This window comes from Phodopus roborovskii, unplaced genomic scaffold, assembly GCF_943737965.1.
Source record: "Phodopus roborovskii unplaced genomic scaffold, PHOROB, whole genome shotgun sequence".
NCBI lineage: Eukaryota > Metazoa > Chordata > Mammalia > Rodentia > Cricetidae > Phodopus > Phodopus roborovskii.
In genome coordinates, this window is record NW_026126954.1 from 119,999 (window position 1) to 140,205 (window position 20,207).

At 45.4% G+C, this 20,207-nt stretch overlaps 1 pseudogene; it reads right to left on the reverse strand.

The window, feature by feature from the left end:
* On the reverse strand, positions 1-11,252 carry LOC127214688 (ubiquitin-like modifier-activating enzyme 1 Y; annotated as a pseudogene).
* Between the last annotated feature and the right edge of the window lie 8,955 nt (positions 11,253-20,207).

The window sequence follows — 20,207 nt, forward strand, 5'->3', positions numbered from 1 at the left end:
CTGACACCAGACTTGGGAGCAAACCTGGGGACCTGCAGAGTCTGCAGGAGTTTGGACGCAGCAGCGCGGTCCTGGGACCCTCCTAGCCCATATGTCTGGGCGAACAGGTTGGCAGCGGCCATCACGTAGTCCAGATGCAGGGGCTGAAGGAAACGCATGGCAAAGAAAAGCGAGCTCAGCAACCTTACTGGGGAGGGTAGAGACCCACTCCCCAGGCACCCACCTAGGAGACCCCAAGGAAACTTACATTGTTTGTGTCAAAGGTGAGTGGGTGTGGGCAGTGCTTTGGCCCCGACCAGAAGAGTGCACCAGAGCTTGTCAGCTAAGAGAATGCAAAGTTAAGGACAGGGCTGGGAGAGAAGGAACTCTCCAGCAATCCTTGGGCCGAGAAGCATATGCTCACCACCCTTTGAGTGACACACACACACACACACACACACACACACAGAGCGAGTTAAACTTACTGATTTATATGAGGTACTAAACTCATGCAATATGAATTTGTGCACATTAATTCTTCTTAAACTACCACTCGCCATTATTGCACTGATTTCACCGATATGGCGTATCAAGGCATTACACCCAACAAGACCCACTATCAAAGGCTCCTGGACTTGAACCCACAGCTTGCTGTATGCTTAACCATAAATGTCTCACTTGTCACCACAACCATCCTGAGCAATCTGACCTGCCTCAGCCCACAACAAGTGCAGGCAGAAAGGAACCTAAGCCCCTTCCTTGTGGGACGGCAAGAAGGGAAACACAAATGGGTGCGCATAAAGTACTTGTAGGACGCTTGCAAGCAGCTCTCCACGGGTCAGTAACCATCCAATTTCCAGGAAGCCCCTTTGGCCAAATGGACCCATCACATCTGTGATACCTGGTCTGGAGGGAAGTTGTGCAGCAACTGCTGGATGTTGTCAGAATACTGGGTGTGCCAGTGCCGGTAGGCCCAAGTCACACAGTCAGCCCAAGTGTTTGGCCTCTGCAAGACTAGGGTACGCTGTACAGCCGCCAGTACTTCCAAAGTCTGGGTGCCAGACAGCTGCAGTGTGCGCTCCATGAACTTGGGATCTCTGTCCAACACATAGAGCTGGATTATTTCAGAGGCCTGGAAATAAGGTTTCTGGACAAGCCTCCTTTCTCCATGGAAAAGTCAGCCCTGACCACCTCCCACAGCAACCATTAACTCATCAAACAGCTCATCCACTTGCCTGAGGGACACAAGGCAGGATGCCTTACTTGGCTGGCAAGGCAGTGTCTGTTACTTACGTGAGGTACTGGTTAACGCTTTGTGCTGACTTCTTGAAGAGCCCGTCAAACTCATCCCGAGCCCACTACAGACAAGAGTAAACAAATGCCAGTCAACAAAGGTTCTGTACATATCCAGTGAGGCTACCAGATAGTAGAGCTTGCTCTGGGTGGAGAGTACATTCAGGTTCTGAATTCTAACTAGTGCATTCAGGTTCTGAATTCTAACTGTCACACATACTACCTACCTAGTCTTATGACCCACAGCAAAGGAATAAACACCCCTGTACCCATCTCAGTTTACAGCCTCGCATGTAACTGTAGTAGCTGCACTCATCAAAGTGGATGAGCATACACCTACCGCATTACTGAGGACAGTGCCAACTGCAGACCCAGTGCTAAAGTCCTGCGATGTATATGACAAAACCATATCCAGAACTAAATGCTTTACAAAATCTCTGGTAGATATTACTTCACTACTATGCACTACTTCAATGCACATTTTTTTTTCACACGAGGAATCTTATCTACAGAACAGAGAGTCCTCCTAAAAAATGCACCGAACACATTCTGAAACCTTTTGTGCCTCTCTGCCTGCTGTGCAGACTCGGAGAACAATTCCATAACCTGTAGCAAAGAATACGGCACCGCAATACGGTTGAAGCTCTCCACAATGGATTTCCTCCTGATCTCCAACTCCTTAGCAAGTCCTTAATAGACTACACTACAAACCTATGAGCCAAGAGAAATCAAAACAGGTTTCTCCTTGAATTGAAAGAACAGAAGCAGGACTAGGCTTTGGGTCAACTTTCCATCCAAGGACATCAGAAATTATATACTTGATTGTACAGGCAGAAGCCACACTGACAAACCAGCTAGCTGCTTAACATATCTGAGTAGGATTTACTCAAGCCAAAAATGCACTCATTATTACAGGTGAAAATGAAATCAGTAGACGATATTAGCTGCTTCTTCTTTTTTTCTTTTTTGCAAGCACTGTTTACATAGATCATTCTCACTGTTCAGACACAGGTTTAATGATGCTCTCTTAACGCCTTCTAAAATAAAAAAAGCTCAAGGCTCTTCAATTGTATCCTTTTCACTCAATATTTTTGTCCTGTGCCAACACCTCCCAGAAACTCCTGAACTCCCTACCCACTTAACTCATGTTCTCTCTCTCTCTCTCTCTCTCTCCTGTCCCTCTACTCCCCACCCCTCTCTCAAGAAAGCACAATAAATGTGAAGTCATAACAAAGAGAGGAAGAAGCAAAGCCCATTAGCAAGACAAGAAATACCAAAAGTATCCAAGAAAAACAGCATGTCCATTCAGCCATCTCCTCCTAGGCACAGAGACCTTCCCTAGAATGTGGTGGGTATACACCATAACATTCAAGTCTAGACAACACATTTTCCCTTTATGAGCAGGTATCCTATCTTGACTGGGGGGTGCGTTTGGTGGTGGTGCGGGCTGTGTGAGGGCTTCCCCTACTTTGTGCTGGGGTTTTGCTGGTTTTAACTTGTGCAATCTTGTGAGTGTTGTTACCAGAAGTGAACAAGGACCTCAAAAGAACCATGTCTGCTAGTTACAACAGGGTGGACATTCGTAAGATCTCAGACACTCTGACAGCACACTCAAGATGTGAGCGAATGTGAAGTTCTTTTCAGAAGAAAGGAGTCGCTGGTAGGTACTCTGGGTGTTGGTATAGTCAAGGCACATGTTCTGGACACAGCACACAGCACACAGCACACAGCACACAGCACACAGCACACAGCACACAGCACACAGCACACAGCACACAGCACACAGCACAGAGCAAACGGGAATTTGGAGGCTGGGAAGGGCAGAGGCTTGGTGACCTGTTGACTAACCAACCCTTCTGCCTCCCATTCCTCCCAAGGTTGATCACCTGCAGGGTGTGCTCAATGGCATTGGGGAAGTTCTTCAGTGTGCAGATGGGGATGGATTTCTCAGGTGGGTACTGGCTAGAGCTGTAGGATTCTGTCAAGAAGGGAACAACCACCTGCACGTTGCCCTTGGTGCCCACTGTGCCTGACTCCAGCAGAGGCTTATGGTAGTACACACAACGGCAGTCCATGTATAAACCTTCAGGGAGACGGATGGGGGGGGGATTGGCAGGTGAGCAGCAGGAATGTTAGAGTAAACACAGGAACACAAGAACATCATAAAACACACAAGCACATGTGTGCTCACTCACACAGAGACACACACACACACACACACACATACACACCCCTACCTCTTGTCTTCACTTGACTCCATACTTACGAGCATCCAAATTGTCCAGAGCATTGGCCACACCATCCAGGTTCTGGAAGAAGTCATCATCGTAGATGTGTTCTGTCTCTGGGCCCACTCGATTCTGGTGGCTCAACACCCTGATGTGTGGATTTATGTTACGCACCGCAGCAGCAGCAGTCTCAGATTTTAATTTCTGTGTAGAAATATGGAGAACACAGCTGTTTCCCGTGCACTGACACACAACAACTCCATCGAGAGATCTGGGGGAGACATCTATCTCATGAAGAGCAAAACAAGGCTCAATGAGAAGCAGGCTCCAATTATGTAAATACCACCTGTGGGGGGAGGGGGGATACTGTAAAGGAGGTTAGGGACCAAAGAATGCTCTTTTATGACAGCACTAAGTATTCCTATTATCCACAGGAGTGAGTCTCTGTTTTCTTGTGCTTTAAGAATTATAAAAGAAATTTGGATACAGGCTATTTTGAGTCTCCTGAAGTTGGTATTTTCTTAGATCATAAATGAGTGAGTGAGTGAGTGAGTGTGTGTGTGTGTACGTGGGTATGTTGCTGGGGGTGTTTACATTTTAGTGTGTAAGCACATTCAAATTCTAAAGGTGAGTAGAAAGAAAAACTGAAAGAAGAAACAAGGGGTCAGAATGGCCTAACACCTACTGGTTTTTCAGTTAACTACATCCAGAATAACCTAACTAAAACCACAGACAAGAAGGTTCTTTGAAAGTCTGAGTCACATACCACTGCTCAAAATCCTCCTCTGGTCCCACTTCATTTACGGTATAAACCGATTGTGACCTCATCTGCCTGGACTCTCTATTCTTTAACATCACACAGCCCCATTCATACCTCTTTCAGGCTTCCACTACTTTTTTGCGTGGTTACGTGTTCGTCCACATACCCCTTTCATTCCTGGAATGCCAATTTCCCCTGGGGGGGGAAGTCTTCATAAGCCCTGAAAACCAGCCCCCTCTGACATTCCCAATTGTTACTTCTCTTACACATTTGACATTCTAATATTAACCATAGTCCCCATCCATGTACTCACTCACTACAACAGTAGTCAAACATGTGCTAAGAACATTCTTCAAACGACGAGCTTTGGGCACCATGTTAGAACTTCAAGCAGACTATTTAAAGCATGAGTCCATTTAGCACAGGATGTCAAGATAAACAGGAAGCATTTATCATGAATAATGTTTCTAACACACAATTTCCCTGAGGAGTCACACCACATCAGATTTTTACAAATCTGTGTATTTGTAAAATTCGTGTACATACTACCTGACAACAGATGTAGTTTTATGTCCATGGCATTCCTAAAGTCCTAAATCCGTTTTCTATTACTTTAAAGACTATGAAGGGGATCTACAAACACAGAACATTATTCATCTCCTGAGGTTATTATTTTTTAAGTTCTATTTTGCTGTACATTCGGTACCTGTGCCATGCCAGGCTAGCTTTTGCTTACTGTGTTTGTCCTGTGGTCCAGGCTGGTCATAACCTCAGAGGTATCGGTCTCCCCATGATGGAAGTCTACCTAGAGGCAAGTGCCACAAAGCCTGCCCTGTCTGACCTTATCATTTACATACGTATGTATGTCATCACAACCCAATCATCTCTGGAAAATTCCTTCACAGAACTAGGAAAGGCATCCCACAAGTATGGAAGAAATTTCTCCTTTCCACTGATGGAGCAATCTGGGTAAGGAAAGACAAATAGTATCTAAGATCATTTAAGATATTACTGGGTTTGCAGAGTCGGTACACGTGTTACAGGAAGAGGACATCAAGAGGCTTCAGGAAACTGCTCCCTTGTACCGTATTAGAGAAGGACAGGAACATTTCTCTTGTTGCTGCACTACACCCATTACATGGGGCCAGGAACATTTCTTTTGTTACCTTCTGTTTTCTAAATCCAGGGTCTAGAATGCACAGTGTAAAATGAAGCTAGGGAGAAGCGCATTATGAGCAGCGAGTCAAGGGAACACCGACCTTTAGACAATTCCCAGGTATGCTTGTATTACCCCATCTCCCAAGGTCACATCTGAAATAAACAGGCATCAATCTTGAGATTGTTAAGAGGGAAAACCAGGCCAATGAAACAATGTGACAGGTAATAACGTCTACTGATCTCACACCTGAATGACTGAAATGTAGGAACGAATGTAGGACACAGAAAGCTGAAACATGAAGGTCATTAGGTTAGTACCAAAGCAAGAGAAAGCCACCCCATGGTACTCACTGTGACATCCCAGGGTCGGAAGAGAAACTGTCGGTTCAGATTTGATTTATCAATGGTGTCCATGTCTGTAACTGTGATTTCTCCATCTTCCCCACAGCCAAGGCCAATCATGGCAAAGTTCTTGAGCAGCTCACAGCCGATGGCACCCGCACCTACCTGGAAGTAGGCACACAGTCTAATCAGTAACAGTGAGTGCCCATGTGAAAGCACACGTAACACCACGTAACACCACAAAGTCACAGGGCTGGAAAATCCTATGGGTGACTGAGGGAGGAGGAAACAAAGGAAAAACAGAGATGCACAGGCATATCCTCAACATGGTGATGTGACCAGGATACCAAAACCAAAAGACCCCCTCCCTCCTCAAAAGGATGTGGGAGAGAGAGGGGAGAGAGTGCGTGGGGATAGGGAGAAAGACGGGGGGGGGGTTTGAGGAGTGTCAGAGAGGGAACAACAGTAAGAGAGACAGAAACAGAGAGAGGGAGAGAGAATCCATTAGTGTCAATCACCAGGAAGTACTTCTGCTTGCCAAGCTTCTCTTGGAAGTCAGATCCAAATACAGCCACTTGCCCATCATAACGGTTCTGGCGCTAGATTTACGAGAACAAAGGCAGGTTAGACAGAGGCTCCCCTCAAGACGTTCCCAAAGTCCCACTGTTCCCACTGACCTACCGGCAGGCACTTATCTTCCATGAAAGCCACTTTGTGCTCAGGGAGACATTCAAGGGCATCAAAGTACAGCCACTGCTTAACGGGCATGAACTTCCCAGAACAAGCCTGGGAAAAGAGCCTTGTCAGCAGCCACTGCAACTAAGGGGCAGAGATGGTTTCAGCAAGGCACAGCACCTTCCCACTCCTGCTGACCTTCATGACCTCCAGGGCAGCCAAACCACCAATGAAGGCATTCACGGGTGCCAGATCCCCAGCAGCCACATGTGCCAGCTTCCGCATGAGGTCTATGTCCAAGCAATCCTGCTGAACTGTTGGCGATGCTCGAGTGTTCACAGCTTGTGCTAAGGTCACCATTTCTGCTGCATCCTCCTGGTTGGATACAAGGAACCAAGAGAGTATCTATCATACCCTACTGCAGGGAGACTAGGCACTACACGCCACGGTGTCTGGCTGGCTTTCTACACATTTACCTCATTATGGGGCCGAGGAAGCCTGCCATGTTCAGTAGAGAAATGATGCAGGGCCTGGAAACCAATGTGCAGCTGAGCAGGGTGACGACACTTAGCAAAATCTGCTACCACAAAATCTGGTTCTGTCAAGGAGGCGAGTAGTGGTTTCTGTGGAAAATGGATCATCAAGTCCAGATGTGAACCACCTAGGAATCCCCAAAACATGAGTTCATCTACCCACAACCCTTCCCCACTACTCACAAAGCTGATCTTCTGAGATACTTTCACTTGACTGACAATGCCTCCGTGGATGTAGTCAGAGAAACCAGATGTGTCACAGATGCTAAAGGTGCAGGGACCTGAAAGATGAAAAAGATGGAGAAGACTGCCAGCCCATGCAGTGCCTCAGCCACTCTCCAAAGATCAATGCACCAACTAAACCAAAGCACAAAAACCTGACACTACAGGCCTAACACCTTAGTTGTATGTTTTATACAGCAAGCTTTACTCAGAGGAGTGGGGGAGGGACAGGGAAGGTTGGGGGGAAAACCAGGGCAACAACGAAGCCAAGCAAAAACCACGCCCACCAAAGGCATTGGAGTATACAACTCTCATCCCAGAATGCCAGAAGTCAACTCAGGAGGATTCAGAGTTCAAAGGCAGCTCCCCAAAGCAAGCAGAGTGATCTCAATCTCACTTCTCTGGCCTCAGACTCTGGGTGCTGACACATCTTGCTTCTGTTGCAACACAGAGGGGGAAAAAAACATGGGAGGGAACAGTATTCCCCTTCTGACCAACAATTTGACTCAATGATTCCAAGTGCTCCCTGCTTTCCCAGAAGACAGGATTCTGGTTTAGATACATAAACTACAATGGATGCTCCATGTGTCTGTACCAAGGCATCCCAACACACACACACAGAAATAGGTAAGCACACAAACATACACTGACACACATATACAGACACACACCACACAGACACAACCACACAGCCCCAGACAGACACACACAGAGACATAGACATCGAAAGTCACACACATACACACTACCGTAGCTTACAGACAGAAACACACACTTCGACACCACACACACACACACACATAGGTAAGCACACGCACACTGACACACGTATACAAACACATACCAGAGACACCACATACACAACCACACAGCCCCAGAGAGACACACAGAGACATAGACACAGAAAGTCACACATAGACACAATTTGAGGTCACAGGCCTCTCCTACTTTTCTTAATTTAAGGGACATTATCTTCACAGGAGCTGTGTTAGTTTCACGCCTTTGTGGGGATCCACTCTATTGGCCAACTGCATACCCTAGCCGTTTTAAAGAACTGTAGGTGATTCTCCTCAACTCCATCACCACCTTATGACCTCCAGTTACTTTCTCAGAGAAGCAGGTAGGATGGCTGAGGTGACCCCATCAGGATCATCTGCCCCTCCCACCTCCCCGGTGCTAGGGTTTCCCTACAGTACCATAGGTACTGCCGTGTCCTACCATGAAACAGCATTTTACAAGGCTGTGTCTAAATCCAAATCCTGTCATGAGGAGTATAGAACAAGCACTCTTTGACAACTGAGCCATCCTTCCAGGCCCTAGTGTATCAGAACCTAGTTTACCGGCCTTATGTACTAGGAAGGATTTGCCTAAGCTACATCCCAGAAAATCAAAAGGGAGTAAACCCAAGAATGATTGGGCTGTCTGACAAACAGCAGTGCAACAATGGGGGAGGGCTGTGGCGGGGTGGCACAAGTTAAAGGCAGTGTTTCACCAGGTGGCACATGGCTTCAATCGCAGCACTCTGGGGGCAGGCAGAGGTAAGTCAATGCTGAGTCTGAGATAAGCCCAGTGTACCTGGCAAGCTCTACAGTGGATCTCCTGGCTTCGGAGACAGCCCATATCACAGAGAGCCACTTTTCCCTTTGTTCTGTACTACCACTTCTCAACCTCCTTCCCTGGGCTTGCCATACCCAGAACTTTGATCTCTATGGGACCGATGCCATTGAGTTCACTCATGCCCTGAACTTCTGTGAAACAGACAAAGTCACCACTCTCAAATCCGTGATGGGATTCCTCCAAGCAGGTGACGACCCCCGGACTCTCCTGATTCGGAAAGAAAAGTAAGAGTTAAGCAGCATGCTCCTAGTCACAACTCTAAGGACGCAAAGGCAGCAAGGTCACCCTCTAGTCAAGGCTAGCCTCAGCTACATTACTGAGAATGTCTCAAACAAAAACACAAACAAAACAACAAAAACAAAGCAAACAGCAAGCAGGATTTGCAGGCTAGGGCATGCTGACAGCAAGTAAGGTCAACTAGTGGCTAACAGTATTACCTGGGTGGCAGGCTACTCAACTGTTTTAGTGACAGGCCCCTAGTTCAACAGTCAGGAGGGGGTGGGGGTGGGGGGTTGAAGGGGGGAGGGCTGGGTGGGAGGGGCTGGGGTGCGGAAAGAATGATGAAATGAGAGGGACAGGAAAAGGAAACGTCAAGAAAAGAAAGAAAGGGAGGAGAGGGGAGAGAAAACGGAAGGCATGCAGAAAATAGGAAAAGCAGAGAAAAGAAAGGACAATTACCACCCAGTTCCGCATTAGAACCTATGGGGCTGGCGTCCTTTTACCTTGGTGATCATGGAAACCATGGCACTGAGTGGCTGTTCCCCATTTGAATCAGTGAGAATCATTTCCTCTCCAAAATCACAGAACAGTTGTCTAGGGAGGGAGGCAACAGGAGAGGAGCTTTGGACTAAGCACAGGGCCTTCCAGCTCTCAAGGTACTGGAGCAGATCAGATGATGCTCATACCGCACAGGAAAAGCAAAGCAAAGCAAAACAAAGCAAAAGCTTAATGCAGATGTGTTTGGTGGAGGAGGACCTGAAGGCTTGGGAAGACACCCCGCCCGCCCACATCCAGTGGAAGTCAGACAAGGAAGAGGCAAGAACTCACCCAACTAGGCCCCGAGTGTCTGCCACCACCAGCTTGATTCCACGGCTATGACAGAACTCACCCACCTGCAGCTGATATTCTAAAGCAGTATTGGTAAGAACCACCACCTGTAAAGACCAACAGGCTCAGGCTTGGGGTGGAGGGAGAGAATGAAACATAAAAGCTGACAAGGTTGAAGGAGAAGGGGGAAGAAAACAACACCCACGCTTGTCGGGCTCAGCCTTCTCCATGTGAACACACAAGTCTCAAGGGTGACACACTCAAGGGACAGAGAAAAGCTTTAAAAAACACACTCCCAAACACAACAAATATAATAGTAGTGCTGCACGTACGAGGTCTGAGCTGGCTAAGTTAATTTACCTACAGCCAGGGTATACACAGCGACAGTTGACAACCCAGTCAGCCTGAGTTTCCTCTCATTACACCTGCTTGTGCAAGGCTTGAGAATTACACGTGCAGGTGCTTTGTTTCAGAGCCCTTGTACAAGCGAATCTGCCCCTCTGGGGAGCTCTAACTACTGCCTTCACCTCCTAGTTTCCCAGCACAAAGTCTGACACACCGAGGCCGCCCAAATGACAACAAAGCTGAAAGAAAAAGGCAGGAAGATTGGGGATACCTGAAAACCACTCAGGAAGTCCTCGACTAGGGCTCCAGTGTAGGTATGCACAGGCACGTAACTGTTGAGTTCCGCAAGGCGAGCTTGGGATATCTCAGCTCGGTTTTTGCCAATATCTTCCTCACGCAGGTAGAACTACAGAAAGGATGGAGGATGACAGTGCTGAAAACACAGGCAGTGCACAAGCTGGGACCTAGGCAAGGAGAAGCCAAAACGAGATACCTGGGAAGAAAGATCAGCCCACTGGGCAGTGCCCTGGTCATGGAGAGTGACAGCCTTGACCCCACCAAGGATGATATTCTTGGCAATTTCCACACCCAGACCTCGCAGGCCTGATATCAGTACACTGGAATTCTGGAGGTGCTTCATTGCCTCATGACCTAGTACATACCTGTCGGCAAAGAACTCCACGTTAGGGCCTGACCCACCCTGTCTCCTTCCACTCTGCATCTCCTGCCCTAGGATACTACTCACAGCTGACGAGAGTAGAGGCTTTCATCGATGTCCATGTCCTTGTCTTCTGACGTTCCCTAAAAATCAACACGGAGTTCCAGGAGAGATAAGGGTAATGGGGGCTGGCCATGTGAAAAAAATATGAGGTACTTTACCACCCTCCACCTATTGTTTCCATCCTGAAAGCCTGTAAAGTCAGATACTCACTTTGGTTGACCCAGGGGGTGTAGGAGACGAGTAAGAATCCACCTCCGTGTCCGGTCCAGACACTCTGCGTTTCTTGGACAACATCGAGCTGGCTATCTGAAGGTAAAGGGGTTATCAGCAATGAGGCACACGTGCGCAGGAAGTTTATGCTGGCAACACAGGGAGAAATTAAGTTGCTACTACTCTCCTTTTCTGACAGAGGAGAAAGACAGGATGGATCCTGACAAAGTAAGGCAGCTTAAGGGCTCAATGGGGAAACCAAACTCTTGAGAGGCACAGGAAAGATCCAGTAGTTGACACTAACTGGATCCTAAAGTGCAGCTAGGTGTGTGCCAGGGATGGCAAGCCTGTTCATGGCTAGGGATGGAGATTTGGGAGGTCCCCAATTGTGACACTGAAGGGCTGCCTGGCTGGCATCCCACACACCAAAGCTCTCAGTGGAAACCTAATGCCATGATGCAACAGAGTTAGTATTGCTATGCCCCCAGACAAGGAGGCAAGTTGAAGTGGCACCTGGAGAAGATACTTTCCTGCACCTGTTGGAAGTACAGAATGTGGTGGAGGTTGAGACAAATTGCTTATGCCTTGGGGCTGGAAGGAGACAGTCTTACAACATGTAGATCTGTTAGGATGAGACACTGCATGGGGACCATGGCAGATTCCATGATGGGTGAGGGTGACTGAGTCAGGGGACAAAAGTGCCAGGCACACAGAGATTAAGTGAGACGTGAAGTTTTATTAGAAACTGGAGGGAGGGGGAAGGAGAGAGAAAAGAGGCAAAGAGATACAGAGATAGAGAGAGGACAGAAGATAAGAAGGAGATAGGAAACGCCCTGTCTGCCCCAGGGGAACAGTGAGAAGAGAGAGCAGGAAGAGAGCTGGAAAAGCAGAAAGAGAAGAGAGCAGAGGGACAGGAGCTAGAAAGAGAGCTTAAGTGGGCAGAGGTCTTTCTTTTAAAGGGATTGCCCCACCTGTGTGCAGACTGGTACTCATGGAACCCTGGGCTGACCAGAGGACTGCCTGAGTGCATTGTGCCAGGTGACAGGAGCAGGGAGCATAATGCACCTTTACTTATTTAAACAGTGAGGAGTTGCGCTTGGCAGTCAGGGCATAAGGACTTTGCGTTATCATGAGGCATTCCTGCTGACCTGGGTCCAGGGCCCTGACCATCCCTGGGGGACTGACAAAGCTAAGTGCTGCCAAGTCCTGGGGTTGCTGGTTGTTTAATCGCAGTCCAGGTTGTCTGGAACTCTCTGGTTCCATTTCCACCTGGAAAGATATTGGAAGAACAGAGGACAAGGTTAAGATGAGGAATAAAACAAAACAAAACAAAACAAAACAAAAAACATTTCTTAGGTCCTGGTGCTTAAGAGAAGGAGGGAGGGGCTCATGAGGGAACCCAAAGGCAGGCCTCTGGGAAGCTTCAGGTCCTCCTGTGTTCTCTAGTACTTCACACAGTCCTTTCTGTCTTCCTGGATAGGAAGGAGCCACTCCTTCCTACAGAGTATCTAACCCTGAGTGAAAGATGTCAAGATGGGGTTTGCCACTGTCAATACCCTTGAAATCTGACAATGGCATTGTGGGATGCCATAGCCTGAACTGTCTTCTCACCACAATGGCTGAGGATCTCCTAGTACAAAAGAGTCCAGCCACTCGGGATCCTGCTGAGCTTCACCTTTTGAACACCATCTTAGTAGACAACCCCCACATCTCTTTTCTTTCCCGCCCTCCATGTTACCCTGCCACACCCCTTGCCAAGGCCAGTATGCTCATCCATTCCTGCCTGGAGTCACTTGAAACCTTTACCTACTGAAATCCACTACTTGCTGTTTCCTCTGTCTCTGCAAGGCTTGTAGCTGGAAGATCATCTCTCAACAGTGCTGGCTCCTGGCATGCAGGCTATGAGTCTGAGTCTGCCCTCACCAGTTTGAACAATCTGGCACTCTACCACCAGACTCTACTTCTCAGAAGTCAGAGCTTAGAGTGCTCACTGAAGCCTTCTCTTTAGCATGAGATAAAACTCTCAATATACACATAGATTGAAAGAAAGCTTTACACTGGAGAGGCCTACCTATGATCTTTCTATAATCTCTGTTTTATCCATCCATGGATCTTTTTTCTACCTTCCTATCTCTGATCTCACTCTCCCCTGTCTCTCTTTCCTTGAATCTGTCTGCCTGTCTGTCTGTCTGTCTACTCTGAAACAAGGACTCACTGTGTAGCCCAGGCTAGTCTCATATTTACAGCAATCTTCCTGTTTCATCTTCCTGAGTTTGTTTCACCAGCCCCAATGCTTATGGGGGTGGCCATGTGAGGAACTTTCCTCCATGAGTAGCCTTAGGAGGGGAGGCTTGAGACGAAGGGGGTAGGACAGAACTTTATCACTTGGCACCAATGGCCTGTGGCACAGGAATAACCCATCCTGGCTGTGCTCCTGGGACAGTATGTCTGTCAGTAGTGTAAGGGAAGGTTCAGTGTGGGACAAGGTTTCTGGATGAACTGAAGCACCCCGTCAATGGAGTAGACAGCTGTACTTAGACACAGCATGGCAGTCATCCATGTTCTCGGATCAGAACATCCACAGTTGTAAAAGATGACCTCAACAAGTGTGGGCTGTATCCGCCCCAGCTGTTTCCAGGGAATCTACATCCTGATGCAGCCTCACAGAGAACCTGGGCTTCGACTGACACAGACTCCCCTCCAGTGTCCTACATCTCAGCTACCTTGGGTCCCCTCACAGAAATGCTCCAATATTAACTGGATGCAGCCAGAGGGAACAGCAGCCACTTATCCAGCGCACAGGACTCAGTCATAAACTGAAAAGAAGCTCTAACCAGCTCAAGCATGGCAAACATGGGTCTGGTAGATTACACTCATCTTTCCCACTCCCTCTGCCTTGCTGAAAACCTTAGCTTGCATTCATAGAGTTAGCAACCAAGGTCTATGAAATAAGAAAAACAGACTTCAAAGCCCATGTAGGAAAAAGAAAACTTTCAAGCTCCTCTCAGCTCCCAAAAGCAGCCAGACAGACAAGGCTAAACAAAGGACTGGTATGTGACAGGAAGACTAAGACCAGCTAACACACCCCAGCTGTGTCAACATTTCTCTGTCCTAAACAAGAAGAGATAGCTACATCACCTCACACTTGTAAAAATCCCTGGACCAGGAGGTAATTCACAAATTTGTATGCTGACAATATCCTGCTCAATTGTATTCTGCTCAAACATACACTTAGGGTTTTATCCTAGTAACCACAGAAGCTTTGTAATCTTGAGACTTCCAGTGTTGTGGGCTTTTCCTTTAAGTGCCTCACCCCTTAGCAGTAAGACTATTCAGCTAGTTCTGGATCATGTAGAATCCTTGCTGCAGCTTGGGAGTTAAGGAAACCTTTATTTTTGCATTCAGTAGTCTCGTCTTGGACGGTGGTTGTTTTGAGGTCCCACGAACTGGGCATAACAGTCCAGTTCCTTCTTAGTCCACTTCTTCCTCCTGAGGCTGACCACCAAGGTCCAGCTAGCAGTTTATTGAAGACCAGCCATCAGAAAGTCACATTTGGATGCCCTAATTAACATCCCAGGTAATCATCCTAATATGGGTTCCTCATTTTATCATTATAAGCCACCATATGTTTACCTATGTCTCCTCTATATCCAGAGGCAGTCTTTTGTTCCCCTCAGGAGAAATATCCCCTTCACCTCTCCCTCAGGAGAAATATCCCCTTCACCTCTCCCTTGTTCCCTTACCCTTCTCCCTCCTCCTCCATCTCCTGTCTTTGTATCTTGTTTCCTGCCCTCTGTCCCTCTAGGGAAAATAATTGTCCTGTGTGATGAGAACATGACTGTGGGTGTGTTGTGCCAATTCTGAGGTTTTCACTTACAGCTCTAAGGTGAAGGTTTGCCCTCTGCACGTGTTCCCGCTCCGAAGGGAAGGTAACCTGGCATCAGAAGCCAGGGAATACAATAAGCTTGCAGTGCACAACAATCTCACCAGAGCTTTATTGGGAAAGGGACAGAAGGTGGCTGCCTCTCTTTGGGAGGGAATCAGGAGAGACCTGAGTAGGAAGAAAGCCTTTTATAGGCTATCTTGGACATGGACATTTCCAGGGTAGGGACTGGTGGGTTTTGGAGCTCAGGGATGTGCAGCACAGAGGTTTGATTGGTTTTAAACCTGGCAGTGAGCTCAGACCTTTTTACCACACACAAAGACCATGGTGACAGCCACACAAATGATCAAAATTCCAGTAGTGAGAAGGGGAAGTGGACACATGATCCACTACTAACTAAAAAGCTATTTGTAATGGATAAATGCTGGGAAGGCAAAATCAGTTTTCCCCAATGTTGTGTCAATGGAATATCAACCACCATCTCAGGCAGACTTGGGCTCTTGTGCATTTTGTTGTTGTTTTTGCTGATTTTGTTTCGTTGGGTTTCTCGGTTTGTTTTGGTTTTGTTGTTATGTATGATGACAAATCTGGGACAGGGAGAGACAGAGAGCATATGAAACCGGGGAGTAGGGAGGTTCATACGATCAGGGACTTGGGAGGAGAAAACTACTATGAAAACCTTTTACAAAACAGTAATTATTATAACTAATGGCGTCAAGGAGCACCACAATGCTAAAGTTATGCTCTGTGTCTTTTATTATAGGCAGTAGGGGTTCAAAAAATAATGCTGTGCTTTGGAATCTTAGAGGTCTTAACAGGGCTTTTGCAGCAAAGAGTTAAATATATCTTTGAGAGACTAAAAGTTAAAATTAATATATTTTTTTTTTAATTGGGAGTAAAGGAGAGTTAGCCCATCACCATCTGTGTCAACATTCTTTAGAATAGAAGAAAGGAGATAAGCACCAATTCCCAGTTGTAAAAGTCCCTGGTGGCTGTAAACACCCCCCTAGCTCAGGGGATAATTGGCAAACTCATGCCCTCTGGACCCCTATCTTGCTCAAATGTATCTTGCTAAAATATATAGTTAATGCTTTACTTTGTAATTTGTAAGGACCTTGAGTAACTATGGAAACTTTGCAATTTGTGGCCTTGATGCTTATGATCTATTTCTTTAAAAGCTTCCCTGATTTGCCGGTGTGAATCTCATTTCCTTCCAATGGAGTGAGATCCAAGCCTCGCTGCTTGAATAAATGAAGAAATATTTGTCATTGCATCAGAGTCCAGTCTTTGTCTGTATGGGGTCTCGAGAACCTGCCATAAAACCTTCACAAATTTAAGTGCATTGCAACATTTTGTTTGGGTGTGGATGTCAAGCAATTTACTAGTTCTCACTGAGTTGCCAAGCACATAATACAACATAATAACAGACAAGACATTACTGAGGTTATTGAAGAGCAATTATGTCAATCTACATTATGTTGATAAGGAATTGCAAGGGATGTATTAGAGCCAGAAATCTTTTAATGTTATTTCATGAAGTCTTCAAACAGCTAAATAATATAGGAGGTGCAGGAATAACTATGGTTTTTGCAAAATACAATGGGTGTATCTCCATGAAGCCTCCTATGCATAGGTATTAAATTCTCAGTAAAGGCTAGGAGTATAGTTTCTGTTCCACCCAGCTTTTGCGTGTGTGGGTTTTGAGTTGTTTTATTTCCTTTTCTGGGAGCCACAACTTGCAAGCCAGGGTAAACTAAGGCTATTATTCTACGTGTCTAAAATATCAAAATAAGTGTTGACAAATTACCATTTCCAACTGGCAGCAGGACTGTTGAAAGTGCTGATGTTGTCTAAATCCATAATTAAGTGTAGTCCTCCTGCTAGCACTGGAAAAGATGGAAGGACTAAGATATCAAGGAGGACTGGTCAGTGAAAAATTACTATTTGATACTGTGATGCCAGTATTTGATTTCATTGACAGTTATTAAAGTGAAAACAACAATCTGTAGAGAAAATAGTACAGATGGCAAATGTTCCCCACCGCAGTAAAAATACTGCTTGGTGGCATTTTCCAAAACAAGACTGGATTCCTGTTCATCCAGTGTCTATCTACTGCTTTCACTCTTGAAGGGAAGGCAATAAGAGACCTGAGGGAGTTTGGAAACAAAAGCTTGATTTAGAGATTTAGAGAATATAGTCCAAGGTGTCAGTTCTTGAGGGAATTACACCAAATCACCCAATTACATTAGGTATTTACAATGATAAAAATTTTTCTGAAGAGACTGACACTACAGTTGTTGGGGTAACCAACAATGCTGGTTGTATTAGACTTGATCCCAAGCACAGAATCCATACTCAGTATTGTAATCCTTGTCCAAACCAAAGTCAGGAAGATCATAAGCTCCTCTGGAGCATTGTATACTGTCCTCTGGCTAAACTGACAGTGTTAGGGCTGTTTTTGATTATGTTTTAGCCATTCATTAGCACTGGGAGCAACAATCAGAGAAGCCTCCATTAGCAAACAACACATTTCCATAGAAACTTCCATGCTTTTCATTTCATAAAAATCATGCTTTTTCTTTTTCAAAATTATTTTTTATTGTTTTTCATATCAATCCCAGTACCCTCTCCCTTCTATGACCACCCTCCAACTGCCCCTCATCCCGTTCCCCACTCACTCCCCAAGGTTGGTGAGGCATCCAGGAGAGATCATCAAAATCATTAGAAGACAGGAAAATGACCCAAAGGACAAAGACTTCAGAAATGTAACAATATACATATATACATTTCTCACTAACAGACATATACCTGAAATGTCTTGACTAAAGGTAGAACCGTAAAGTGCAATATGATAAAATATCCTAAGTTGTATCAACATTCAAAATATGTACTTACATCCAGACAGTTTTATATTTCTGTGCAAAACATCATAAGCAGAAAGAGGACCCGAACAGTCCAAATACAAGAATCTAACAACTTAGGTTATCAAGGATCTAGCAATTCAAATTATCTATAGCTAACAGTTGCTAAACTTAGTTCACTAGAAAATATGTAAATCTGTCAGTATCCCATCCTAACCATACCTTTCCCATCCATACCCAAAACTTACCTAAAAGAGATACCCGAGTCTGAGCATCACCTTCCATACCCTGTCCTAAAGAACTAAAACCCAACCCTATGCAGGTGTATATTATCCCCTAAGGCAACAAAAGTCTGGAGAGGACCTGCTGTAACATTTGTAGCCAGTCTCTGCTTGGCAGGAGATGCTTGACTGAAGTTCTCATCTGAAGCTCTGGCCACAGTGTAACAAGAAGGTGCACCCTTTCAGCCAGCTAGTCTGGAGATGTCTCCAGCTTTATACTCCCAACCTGGTTTTAGGGTGATGTTTGTTAGTTCAGAGGCATCAAGTGGAATCAAGTGGAATAGATGAAATGGGCCCCATCTTCCTTCGGGAGACTTCAAAGATTGCTGTTAGGAACGTTTTTGTTTGCTGTGGAGGACTTAAACATTAATATCAGCACAGAAAGCTTAACTTCAATAGGTGAACATTCAGGGAAAGTAACAGTAAGGATGGATTAAGAATGAAGAAAAATTGGGATTTTACAGATATTAGAGTCCTAGATTTTGTTTCCTTTTGTCTTACACGAATGGCTTTTGATATGAGACAGAAACTTTGAATTTTATTTAATCAACATGTTTGAACTTGGAGAAGGAGGGTCAAGTTCAACTCCAAAGCCAGATATGATTTTTATGTATATAGGGACTACGACTGTGCTAGGAGGTAAGAGGATATGAGTGTAGTATAAGTATTTTAACACAGCATTAGATTCTCCTTTGTTTGATGGTTCTTTCTGGATAGCTACCCTCTCCTTTTTAGGCATATACATGCTCTGTGTCTTTGTGCTTTTTTGGAGATGGGTTTTTTTTCTGCATCCCCTGAAAGACAAGATCAAAACACTCCTTTTACCTTTTTTTTGGGGGGGGGCAATTTGTCATCCCCAGACAGGTAAAACTTCTTTACTTCCTCAAACATTATTGTTTTTTGTTTGTTTGTTTGTTTTGTTTTTTACATTTCTACTTCAGAATCAGTAACAATATGCCATCCATATAATGGTAAACTAGGAATTGTGGAAACTGTTTACAAATTATTTCCAAAGGATTTTGCACAAACTATTGGCCCAGTGTGGACCTAGGTAACATTCCCCTGGGCAAAACCTTCCACTGATATCTCTTGACCAGCTGAGAACTGTTGTAAGTTGGTACTGTGAAGGCAAATTTTTCCTGTTTTTCTTGTAAAGATATAGTAAAGAAGCAACCTTTTAAATCAATAACTATAATAGACCATTCTTTGGGTATCTGAGAAGGTAAAGGCATTCTAGGCTGTAGAGAGCCAATTGGCTGAATTACTTTATTGATGGCTCTCAGGTCTGGAAGCATTCTCCACTTTCCAGATATCTTTTTGATAACAAATACAGGAGAGTTCCAAGGGCTGGTAGATTCCTTGATATGTCCAGCATTTAGCTGTTCCTAAACCAGGTTTTCTAAAGGCTCTAACTTCTCAGAGCTCAAAGGCCATTGCCCCACCCAGAGAGGTTCATCTGTTAGCCATTTTAAGGGTAGGGCTTTTGGTTCCTCTGTTAGTTTGGCACTTGTATTCTGTTTTTGCACAGCCTGGATATTTGGTGCCTGTCTTGTACAGTACTTTATCATATTTTTCTAGACCCATGGGTTTGTTTATGGTTCATATCGAACACTGTAAGATGTTAATGTGGGTATTCCACTGATGTAATAGATCATAACCCCTTCAATTTATTGCTACACATATGGCCCAGCCTTCCTCTCTGTCCTTCTGGTCCTATACATTGAACCCATCTAATGCTTCACTTTACCTGAGACTTGGTTCCAACCCCTAAGAAGTGAACATTTGCCTCCTGCAGGGGCCATCTTGGAGGCCAAGATTTTTGAGTTATAATGGTTACATCTATCTCTGTGTCTACCAAGCCCATTGGCATAATCTTATTTATTTGTTCTCTTAATTTGGGTCATTGATTACTTATACTAGTTTGCCAAAATGTACTTTTTTCTTGTTTTTTTGTTTGTTTGTTTATTTGTTTGATTCACCCTCCATATGTAACCTAATCTACCATCTATAGCAGCATGATTTTTTTCAATAGACAATGGACTTTCTAATCTT